Genomic DNA, 11760 nt, shown 5'->3' with positions numbered 1-11760 from the left:
CAGTTTTGTGCTGAAGGACTGCACCCATCAGGAACTGGATTGAGACTCCAAACTTATTTCAAGGAGGATCCATTGCTTGCAATCAGAAGTGACTTTCATCCTGTCAGTTTGCACAAGATTTCAATCCAGGTTCCATCTCTCTCAATGGCAAAAGCAGATATTGTACATATCATTGTCTCAGGCATACTGGGCTTTTGCTAGTTACAGAAGGTGAGCAAAGTGTACCACCTGACAAACGTGTAGTCACAGGAGACTGTGTGTTGCTGGCTGTATAACCATTACACTTCCAGGATACATTCTCACCAAATTGTGCAACTACCTATAGTATAAAAATTAAAACTGGACAGCTGGCTGCAAATGTTTAAAATTAAACATTATTCTAAGGAAGGGTCACTTGCAGCATTGAAGTAATGGTAGCAGAAATGAGGCACTCACATTCATGTGAATCTCAAAACCTTCTGGGCAGAAAAGCAACAGATTAAAATACAAGGAGCAGCCATTTAAAAATTTTAAAAGCCACATCTTAGAATGAGGGACAAACAATTTTACTAGAACGTGCATTATTATTATGCTTAGTTATGTTTGTGTCTCTATTTTCTTTTAGAAATGACATGATGCGTATCCTTCTGTGCATAAGATTCCATGATTCTATGAAATGTTCTCTGATACCTTCAAATGCAGAAAGAATACAAGAACTAGCTGGACAGACATATATTAAAAATAAGAATGTTTGGAAACATGTTATGGTTATTTAGGATATGAAATAAATTCGTTTCTAGAATTTTCTTTCCCGTTAAACAAAAATCATTCTCAAATTCAGTTACAATGAGCTCTAAGAACAGTGCTTTACTCAGGATGCCCATTTCAGCTTATTACATGATCTGGTTAACCAACAGCCTGTACTGTTTATCCAGTTAATTCTATTGCCATTCTTTAATCTTTAAACTAATCGTGCATCTTTTATTACTACCTGGCACTGATGTTAAGTATTCATTACAAGTATTATATTCTTGGTGCATTTTGATACTTGGAATTTTTTTTTAAATCCGAAGGTGCTTTCTGAAATTTTGGTTGCCGAAGATCACCATCTATGACAAATTCGTAATAAACTATTTCAAAATGTCAGATATCCACTACTTATTTGCAGGCTAGAGCAGCAGCTGGTTTAACTTATCTTGTAATGCTGTTTTCACAGAGGAGATCCAGGATCCCCACATATAGCTAGCTCATGCACCTGACTCTGTTTTCAAGACCCCATGCTTTGGCTCAGTGACTGGAAGGAAAGCCAGTGCGGCAGAGGTCAAGGGCAAGCACTGGAACTGCACATTCACCAAACCAAGTTCCTACAAGTTAAAGAACTTTAGAACATGCAGTGCTGGTATGAGACTTTCCAACAGCTCTGGCCTTTGCTTTTTTTTTTACTAATTGGGCAGAAGTCCTGAAGTGGGCATGTGATTGTTAAGATTATAGAAAGAAATTAAACTTCAGTTTTTCTACTCATTTTATCACATTTTCATACTTTACTGTGGGAACTAGATTATTCAATACTCTTATTAACTCCATATCATGGAGTCATTCAGCACAGGACACAATTTGACCCATAGTGCCTACAGAAGTTGGAAACAAGTATGTGGCAAACATCAATACAGAAACCCCTTTGTATACACAGTCACCCTCCCCTCCACCCATGGGGCTGTCTGTACACAAACACTGCACCACCCACATCCATTTATTTCCTTCATTGATGCCTCCGCCATCTTTGGGACACTCTGCGCACACTATGCATCCCCCCTCTGCTATCTCCAGGCTCTGCACATTTCCCCTCCTGTCTTGCAGGTTCACTACACATACTGTACACCACCCCTCCCCCATCTCCAGGGCTATGTGCGCACACTGTGCACCTGCCTCCTATCTCCAGGGCGATGTGCATCCCCCCCCTCCCCGCTACCTCCAAGGCACTCTACACACTGTGCATTTCCCTCTAACTCCAGGGCATTATACACGCACGCTGTGGATCCTTTCTTTTATATCCAAGGGTCTCTACACTATCCATACCCACCCCAAATCTCTCCAGGGTTCTGAACATGTTTCCGCCCCTGCCCCCGCATCTCTAGGGCTGTGTACACTACTCTCCTTACACCCCACCATAATTTCCAGGGCTCTAACACTAACCCCACCTTCCCATCTCCAGGGTCCTATACACTAACCCCCACCCTCGCCCCACGCCACATCTCCAGGGCCCTAGACACTAACCCCCATGCCCCCTCTCCAGGGCCCATTACACTACCTGCACCCCCCATCCCCTGGGCCCTATAAACTAACCCCCACAATCTCCAGAGCTCTATACACTAACCACCCCATCTCCAGAGCTCTATACACTAACCTTTCCATCTCCAGAACCCTATACGCTAACCCCCATCTCCACAGCCCTATACGCTAATCCCAATATCCAGAACCCTATACATTAACCCCCATCTCCAGAGCCTTATACGCTAATCCCCCCAATATCCAGAGCCCTATACGCTAACCCCCTCAATATCCAGAGCCCTATACGCTAACCCCCCCCCAATACCCAGAGCCCTATACGCTAACCCCCTCAATATCCAGAGCCCTATACGCTAACCCCCTCAATATCCAGAGCCCTATACGCTAACCCCAATATCCAGAGCCCTATACGCTAACCCCCCCAATATCCAGAGCCCTATACTCTAACCCCCCCCAATATCCAGAGCCCTATACGCTAACCCCCTCAATATCCAGAGCCCTATACGCTAACCCCCTCAATATCCAGAGCCCTATACGCTAACCCCCTCAATATCCAGAGCCCTATACGCTAACCCCCCCAATATCCAGAGCCCTATACGCTAACCCCCTCAATATCCAGAGCCCTATACGCTAACCCCCCCAATATCCAGAGCCCTATATGCTAACCCCCTCAATATCCAGAGCCCTATACGCTAACCCCCCTCAATATCCAGAGCCCTATACGCTAACCCCAATATCCAGAGCCCTATATGCTAACCCCCCCAATATCCAGAGCCCTATACACTAACCCCAATATCCAGAGCCCTATACGCTAACCCCAATATCCAGAGCCCTATACGCTAACCCCCCCCAATATTCAGAGCCCTATACGCTAACCCCCTCAATATCCAGAGCCCTATACGCTAACCCCCTCAATATCCAGAGCCCTATACGCTAACCCCCCCCAATATTCAGAGCCCTATACACTAACCCCCTCAATATCCAGAGCCCTATACGCTAACCCCAATATCCAGAGCCCTATACGCTAACCCCAATATCCAGAGCCCTATACGCTAACCCCACCCCCTCCATCTCCAGAGCCCAATACACTAAACCCACCCGCCTCCCATCTCCAGGGCTCTGTACACAGTCCATCTCCCCTCATCCAGGGGCTATTTCTGGGTCCTCTAGCCGGGGGCTAGCTCCCCGGCACCGTATAGCGCATCCGGACCTCCGAGGCCGCTTACAGCAGTCGCAATTTGGTAGATAAGGCCCAGCTTTCCGGCGCCTTCCCCCCGGAAGTCTGAGTGTCGCCATTACCTGAGCACAGCCGTTACCGCTGCCGCCTCCTCCGGCGCTGCCCCCGGGCAGCCGCCATGTGTCCTTCCGCGCTCCAGCCCTAGACCCCGGCGCGCGCACGTGTCCACACCCCGCCCCCCGGCGCGCGGCGCGCCATTCATGCGTCATCGACAGAAACAACGATCCTCCAGTGGGCAGCAAGATGGTACAGACTGCGGCTCCAAGAAAGCACGCCCCCTGCAGGTCCAACGGGCAATGGTCAGAAGAGGCTGGCAACATGCTCGGTGTCACCACTTTGCGAGAATGCATAAGAATATCCATCATCTGTTTCAAGGTCACAGGATAGATACATCCTTTCGTGAATCCTTTCAATATGCCTGATGGTGGGCCGTAAGAGTGGGAGAGTTTCCTGGTCAGCCATGCTGCAGAAAGCAATGGCAAACCACTGCAGTACTTTGCCAAGCATAATCATGGACCAATCCAATGGAAGTCCATGGTACCTGAAGGAGAAGGAGGAAGGATATTCCAGGATCTGGGACCAAGGCAATTAAATAGAATTAAAGTACAGATCAACCATGAGCTAACTGAATGGCAGAACAGACTTGTGGGGCCAAATGGTTTGTTCCCGTATATCCTATGTTCATATGATAGATGCCTTTCTTTGCATTGTTATGCTTGCGCTGATTGTGTGACAATTGACAATATTCTGAGGCGCCCTTAGAACATTAATTTCAATGGGATAAAATTGCAGTGGCAAGAGACACTTTCAATACTAACGTTCGCCACTGGTGATAGCATTGCACCTGTGCTCACTGCATGAAGCCACCTCTGCCTTTTGACAAAAATAAATGGTGATTTTTCTCCCCATCCTGGGCCCCAAACACTCCTTTCTAGGTTAACAGTAATTTACGTGTACTTCTTTCAATTTAATATACTATATTAGCTGCTCATGATGCAACCTTCTCTATATTGGAGACACAAACACAGATTGGCTGGCCGCTCTGGGGAACAAGTTTGTTCCGCCCTCAAGCATGGCCCCAGACTTCGAGTCACTGGTCATTTTAATTCTCCACCCCTCGACTCCTACTCTGACTTCTCTGTCTTGGGCCTCCTACAATGAAGTTCAATCTAAGCTTATGGAACAGTACCTCCTCTTTCGATTAGGCACCTTACAGTCTTCTGGACTCAACATTGAGTTCAGCAATTTCAGATCATGATTACTGCCCCCATTTTTTGGGGGGAAAAGCTATTGGGTAATAATTTTGCTACTCCTCCAGATCCATCTTTTGTTTCCTTACTTCTGCCATTACCATTCCCTTTTGTGTTGCATCATCGTCCCATTTGCCATTTAATCTCTCCTACCTTATCACAGACCTTCCATTTTTTTTCTCTCCCACCCCTATGCTTCCCTCTTTCCCTGGCTCTATACTTTATTTGTTCATGACGTGCGGGCAGCACTGGCAAGGCCAGCATTTATTGTCCAATCCCAATTGCTCTTGAGAGGCTGGCTGAATCACTGCAGCCTTTATATAGATACATCCACAATGCTAACTTTAAGGCAATGATTCAAATGCTGCACAATGTCATTTTATTTTTAAAAATACATCCACAATGCTGTTAGGGAGGGAGTTCCCAGTTTTTGAAATGTTTAAAACCTGTTACATTTCTCACTTTTTCCAGTGCTGATGAAAGGTCATCAACTTGAAATATCTGATCTATTGAATATTTCCAGCATTTTCTCTGCTCTGGAATACCCTCTCTCTACAGCTTTTTGCCTCAGTATCTCGTTTTCCCCTTAATGACACTCCTTAAAAACCTATTCTTTGACCAAGCTTTCGGTCATCTGATCTAATGTTTTATGCGGCTGGGTGTTATACTCTGTTTCACTCCTGTGAAGTGTCTTGGGATGTTTTATTATATTAAAGGTGCTGTATTGATATAAGTTGTTATTTTGGCTGCATTTTACTGAATCAGTTGCTGTGGTATTGTTAACGATGGAACAGGAGTGGCAGGGGTGGCTGGTTAGCTTGTAAAGGAAATAACACATTTAATGAATAAATCGAAGTGTTAATTGGATTAAAGAATTAAAATGACATTGTGCAGCATTTGAATCATTGCCTTAAAGTTAGTTAAAACTAGACATAGAAAGCGCAGGAACTCACAACAGGACCTTGGATTGCCTTATTGTTGGAGGGCAGCCAACAAGCCAAACACCTGCACAAGTGAGACAAGTAAACAACATGGCCCTCCAGGATTCCCAGTAAAAAGACTGATAAAGACTTATTAATAAACTTGTTTTTGTATGGAACAATGGATAATGGAAGCTTGTCTGTGGAGTGGTGTATAGGCCCCCTAGTTGTAACTACACAGCAGGCCAGAGTATAAATGAAGAGATAATGGGAGCTTGCCAGAAAGGTACAGCAATAATCATGGGGGATTTTAATCTGCGTATAGACTGGAAAAATCAGATGGGCAAAGGTTGTGCAGATGAGGAGTTCATAGAGTGTTCTGGATAGTTGCTTAGAACAGCACGTTCTGGAGCCAACCAGAGAGCAGCTATACTCGACCTGGTATTGAGCAACGAGATAGGATTAATTGATAACAGAAACAGAAATACCTGGAAAAACTCAGCAGGTCTGGCAGCATCGCCGGAGAAGAGCACAGTTGACGTTTCGAGTCCTCATGACCCTTCAACAGAACTAAGTAAAAATAGGAAAGGGGTGAAATATAAGCTGGTTTGGGGTGGGGGGGAGAAGGGGAGGGGGGGGGTGGGGGTGGGGGGAGTTGTTGGGACAAGCAGCCAGTGATAGGAGGAGATAACCAAAAGATGTCACAGACAAAAGAACAGAGGTGTTGAAGGTGGTGATATTATCTAAAGGAATGTACTAATTAAGAGTGGAGAGCAGGACAAGCAAGGTACAGATAGCTCTAGTGGGGGTGGGGTGAAATAAGACTAAAAGGGCATAAAAGGTATAGATAAACGATGGCTGGAAATACATTTAAAAATAATGGAAATAGGTGGGAAAAGAAAAATCTATATAAATTATTGGAAAAAACAAAAAGGAGGGGGAAGAAACGGAAAGGGGGTGGGGATGGAGGAGGGAGTTCAAGATCTAAAATTGTTGAACTCAATATTCAGTCCGGAAGGCTGTAAAGTGCCTAGTCGGAAGATGAGGTGCTGTTCCTCCAGTTTGCATTGAGCTTCATTGGAACAATGCAGCAAGCCAAGGACAGACATGTGGGCAAGAGAGCAGGGTGGAGTGTTAACGGATTGGAAAATCACAAAGGTAACACCTCTATTCAAGAAAGGAGGGAAACAGCCTAACATCTGTCTTAGGGAAAATGCTAGAAAGCAATATTATGGAGGTAATAGCAGGACAGTTCTTATTCTGCTTGAGTTCTCTGCCCGAATGCAGGTTTGACCCACAGTTCCCTGAATCCACCACAGGTAGGGCAAGGAGGCAGGCCCAGAATCCACCTCAGCCAGAAAAGGGATCCAATCCTGTGCTTTTGGCACCAATCTGATCCACACTGGCCAACCATCTCCCAAGGATTCCTGGAGTTGCTTTTGCAAAATACACTTTTATATGCATATTGTAGCCTGCAGCTATGGATAGTGATGGCAGAGGCTCCAATTTCTTATCAGCACATAGCTAAACAAGAATCTCTCCTGCTCTTACTGTCTGCCATTGGCATATGCTTGAAGGATCTACAAGTTGATACTCAACCTACCTGGCTGCATTATGAACACACCTTCCTTGGCCATCAAATCCTGGAGTGGGACTTGGACACAGAACTTCATGCTCAGAGGCAGGTATGCTGCCCACTGCACCCCAAGATCTCCTCAGCAGGCCATTTAGAAAATCATAATACAATTAGATAGAGGCAACATGGTTTTGTGAAAGGGGGACTGTGTTTGACTAACTTATTAAATTCTTTAAGGAAGTAACAAGCAAGGTGGATAAAGGGGAACCTGTGGATGTGTAATGGACTTTCAAAAAGCGTTTGATAAAGAGTCCGCATCAGAGGTTGCTACGTTAAATAAGAGCTTATGATGTAGGGGGTAACATATTAACATATGTAGGTAACAGGAAACAGAGAGTGGAATAAATGGGTCTTTTTCAGGTTGGCAAGTTGTAACGAGTGGAGTGCCACAGGGATCGGTGCTGGAGCCTGAACTATTTACAATCGATATCAATGACTTGGATGAAGAGACTGAACACATGGCAGCTGATACAAAGATATAGACAAAAGTAAATTGTCAAGCTGGCAGAAAGAATCTACAAAAGGATTTAGATACGCCAAGTGAGTGGTCAAAAATTTTGAAGATGGAGTGTAATGTGAGAAAATGTGAATCTGTTCACTTTAGCAGGAAGAATAAAAAAGCAGTATATTATTTAAATGGAGAGAAACTGCATAAATCTGTGGTACAGAGTGGGGCAGTTTAAAAATTAGGGGTCTCCCATTTAAGACTGATATGAGGAGAAATCTTTTCTCGCTGGATCACTCATTAGTCTGTGAAATTCTTTTCCCTAGAGAGAAGTAGAAGCTGAGTCATTGAATATATTCAAGGCTGAGTTAGATAGATTTTTGATCGACAAGGGAGTCAAGGGTTATGGGAAAGCAGACAGAAAAGTGGAGTTGAGTCCACAATCAGATCAGCTATGATCTTATCGAATGGTGGAGCAGGCTCCAAGGGCTGAATGGCCTACTCCTGATCCTAATTCTTGTGTTTATGATCTAGTACATCACCATCTTCAAAGTCTCTCTGGACGGCCATGTTATGGAGAATGCAGCAGACCACCACAATAGCTGAGACCCTACTAGGAGTGTACTGCAGGGCACCACCCAATCGGTCCAGGCACTGAAAATGCACCGTCAGAATCTTGATGGCCCACTCGATGGTGATCCTAGTGAGCAGATAGCTTCAGTTGTAGTGTCCTTGGGCCTCTGACTTGGGTTCTCGTAAAGAGGCGGCTATCCATCTCTTCAAGGGATAACCCTTGTCCCTAGAATCCATCAACATAGTTTGGGGGAGGGGTGGAATGAAGTGTTGTGGCACGCTGGACTGCTAGAGGACGAAGGAGTCATGGTAGCTGCCAGGAAAGCAAGCGCACAAATGCAGGTAGTGGGATGCGGGAAATCTGAAATAAAAACAGAAAATGCTGTAGGAACTCAGCAGGTCTGGCAGCATCTGTGGAGAGAGAAACAGAGTTAACGTTTCAAGTCTGTATGACTTTTCAGAGTTAACTCTGTTTCTGTCTCCACAGATGCTGTCAGACCTGCTGAGTTTTCCCAGCATTTTCTGTTTTTATTGCAGGAAGCTCTTGTGGTCACAGACCAGCTGAATGCTGAGGCAATGGAAACCCTTCCTGTTGATGAATCTCACTGGTCGGTTATTCGGTACCTTGGTGGTCACATGGGTGCAATCAATGACACCCTGCCACTGCGGGAATCCAGCGATTGAGGCAAACCCACTGCTCTTTGTGCCTGCAATGTACCATATGTCTGCAATTGAATATACTGTCCTTTCATAAATAGGGCATCAGTGACAGGTGAGATGCAATAGTGTGCAGCCTTTTGTGAAATACCACCAAGGTCTACAGCAGATTCTTGGAAGGAGCCAAAGGAAAAGAAGTTCAAAGCCACAGTGATTCTGACGGCAACTGGCAGGGCATGGTGAGCAGTGCTGCAAGGTGTGACGCCTTCCACCACAAGGGCACAGATCTCTGTGACCATCTCCCTGGAGAGTCACGGTCTCCTGCAATACTGGTTCTCCAACATGTTTAGGTAGCTCCATCCTTGATGGTAGATCCTGTGCTGAGCGTATGACCTCCAATGCCCTCTGTCCTCCTGATGTCTGGGGCTTTACCCTTCCTGTGGAGGATGTTGTTCCTCATCGCCACTGGACCCAAAATCTGAGAGTTATGCCAGTTGTTGCGTTCCTTGTGCTCAGAAAGCCTCCCAATTGTGTCTGGAAGCCTTGGCCTCCTCCTCTTATGCCCCTGCAATTCCAGGAGGATGACAAACCGCTGCACTGCCCTTGTGCATGCAGAACACTCCCTCTGCAATCTGCAAAGACCTGGTGACATTGGCGTGCCAATGGCTGAGTGCCCCTCTGAACCTTCATTTTATGCGCCTATCCTAATTTGTTAGGGCCACCATGACTGGCTCTACAGTCTGTGTCCACCTCAATGCACCTGGTCTGTCCCTGATCCAGCATGCAGTCCATGCACCCCCACCAAAATGTCAATATATCCTTTAACAAGCTCTCATGAGCTCTTCAGCAACCTTAAATTGACTCATTAGTGGATTGTGTGGATTCTCGGGGCTGGCCTCCCTCACCCCGATGAAGCTCGCCGGTGGCAGGAAGACAATGGTAAACAGATGGGCTGTGCTGCTGTTTTCATTACCCACCTGCCTTCATTTCTGTCCTGGCGGAATCTATAAACCCTGTCCAGGGAGTAGACCATGATGCTAATGATAAAGGATAACCCACAACATCCAATTCATCAGCTTCTTGCACTGACCCTCCCTTCTAAGCACCAAATCAAATCTGGAAAATAAAGAGTTGTGCACAGTGCCATGATCCTTGGCTAACCCCAGGTCATGGAAGGAGATCTGGTTAGGGACCAATAATATTTTGTTCAAATTATATAAAGTTTGAGTTTCAGGACACTTACTAAGTCAATAAAGCCACAAGATTTCATGGGTTTCGAACAAACAAAAATAAACTTTACTATACAAGTTCAGAAAGATAAAACAGTTTACAACATCTATCTTATACTCTAACATTCAAGGTAAATTAAAGGTACATGTGAATTAATAAGCCAACTGTGCTCAAACACACACTACAGAATAAATGCCAAATGCGACCAAACCCGATTCCATAGATTTCTCAACAACCCACCCAGTTGTTTATCACATTGTGAGCCAACCAATCTCACTGAAACTTCATCTTTCTCACAAGAGTTTCCAATCTCTACCTTTGAAGATCTTGCCTCGGAATTCTCTCCAAATGTCACTCCCACTTGGACGGCTTCAACAATGACCCACCTCGCAGAGCTTCGATCTTGCCTTCTGAGATTCTTTTTCCCTGGATCTCTAAGTGCACAGAAGCTTCACCTTCCAAGCACAAGTTCAGATCTTTGGCCATGCCAAGCAGAACACCACTACTCCAAAGGGTTACCTTTGCCCCAACGGCCTGCAACACATAGTCATAAACCTTCGGCTGCCTTCTTGGATCTTCAGGGCTTCTCTCACGCCCACTTCACTCAAAGTCTGCTCCCTATGGCTATTTCTTTAATTTGGAGCCTATGTCTCTGCTCCTTTCTTTTAACTTGACTTAACTATTTCTGTCCCCTGGCTTTAATCCCTTACCTGGGACTTCCTTTTGGGGCCTTCTCCAAACCACCCCCTTCCCTTGTCCCTTACCTGAGACACTTCCTGGGACCTTTTCCCTGTCCCTCTCCCTTGTCCTTTACCTGAGACACTTGCTGTCATGGCGCTCCGCACCTGGTCACCCGATTGGGTTTTCGCACCGTTCTTTTTTTCCCATGCAGGGTTGGACCTGGGTCTGAAGAACATGAGAAAGGTAGCACTGTGCATGTGTGGCCAGTTTCCAGTGGTGCATGCGCAGGAGGCCCGAGGTTTGTTGGGAATTGGAGTCCCAGGCCACTGAACTTCAGACTAAGGCAAGTTTGTGTTTCTTAACAACAGACTGTCCCTGCATGCTTTCTCCCTTCCCCTGACTGTAACTGTGCTGCTTATTTATGTGCACTTCAAAAACATTCCCATTCCCTCGCCCACTTTCCACCATCTCATTTTTAGTCTGTAATTTATCAAAACAGGTTTATTGTCAGAATGCTTACATGCATGAAATGGACACAAAGGAAAAAGTATCAGAAACTTGAGCACTTCAAGGATCAGATATCTTGTTTCTGCAAGAAAGATAAAAAGCAACATAACACTTGCAGGCCCTGGAAAAATATACAAAACACTAACAAGGTCACATTTTTTAACATACATAAAATGTATAAATATCAGTTAATCATCACTAAATAAAACAAATGCATGAACTAGCTGGCATAAAACAGTGTATTATGAAGATGTAGCAAAATCACTTTTTTTAAAGAAGTAACACCGCCTCTTTTTGATATATTTGTCCTTATCTTCCAATGCATGTATTTGAAATACCCTGGAAGGGGTTCTCTGGGA

At 45.2% G+C, this 11760-nt stretch overlaps 1 protein-coding gene across 1 annotated transcript in view; it reads right to left on the bottom strand.

The window, feature by feature from the left end:
• Positions 1-3678, bottom strand: part of LOC144693907 (uncharacterized) — a 30061-nt gene extending 26383 nt beyond the window's left edge. The window contains exon 1 of the mRNA XM_078564110.1: positions 3565-3678. The gene's annotated coding sequence lies outside the window, so the exon portion shown is untranslated. The remainder of the gene's footprint in view (positions 1-3564) is intronic.
• Between the last annotated feature and the right edge of the window lie 8082 nt (positions 3679-11760).

The sequence above is a fragment of the Cetorhinus maximus genome, chromosome 19, assembly GCF_964194155.1.
Source record: "Cetorhinus maximus chromosome 19, sCetMax3.hap1.1, whole genome shotgun sequence".
In the NCBI taxonomy this organism is placed as follows: Eukaryota; Metazoa; Chordata; class Chondrichthyes; order Lamniformes; family Cetorhinidae; genus Cetorhinus; species Cetorhinus maximus.
The sequence above is the reverse complement of the archived record's forward strand: the minus strand, read 5'-3'. Positions and strand labels throughout refer to the sequence as shown.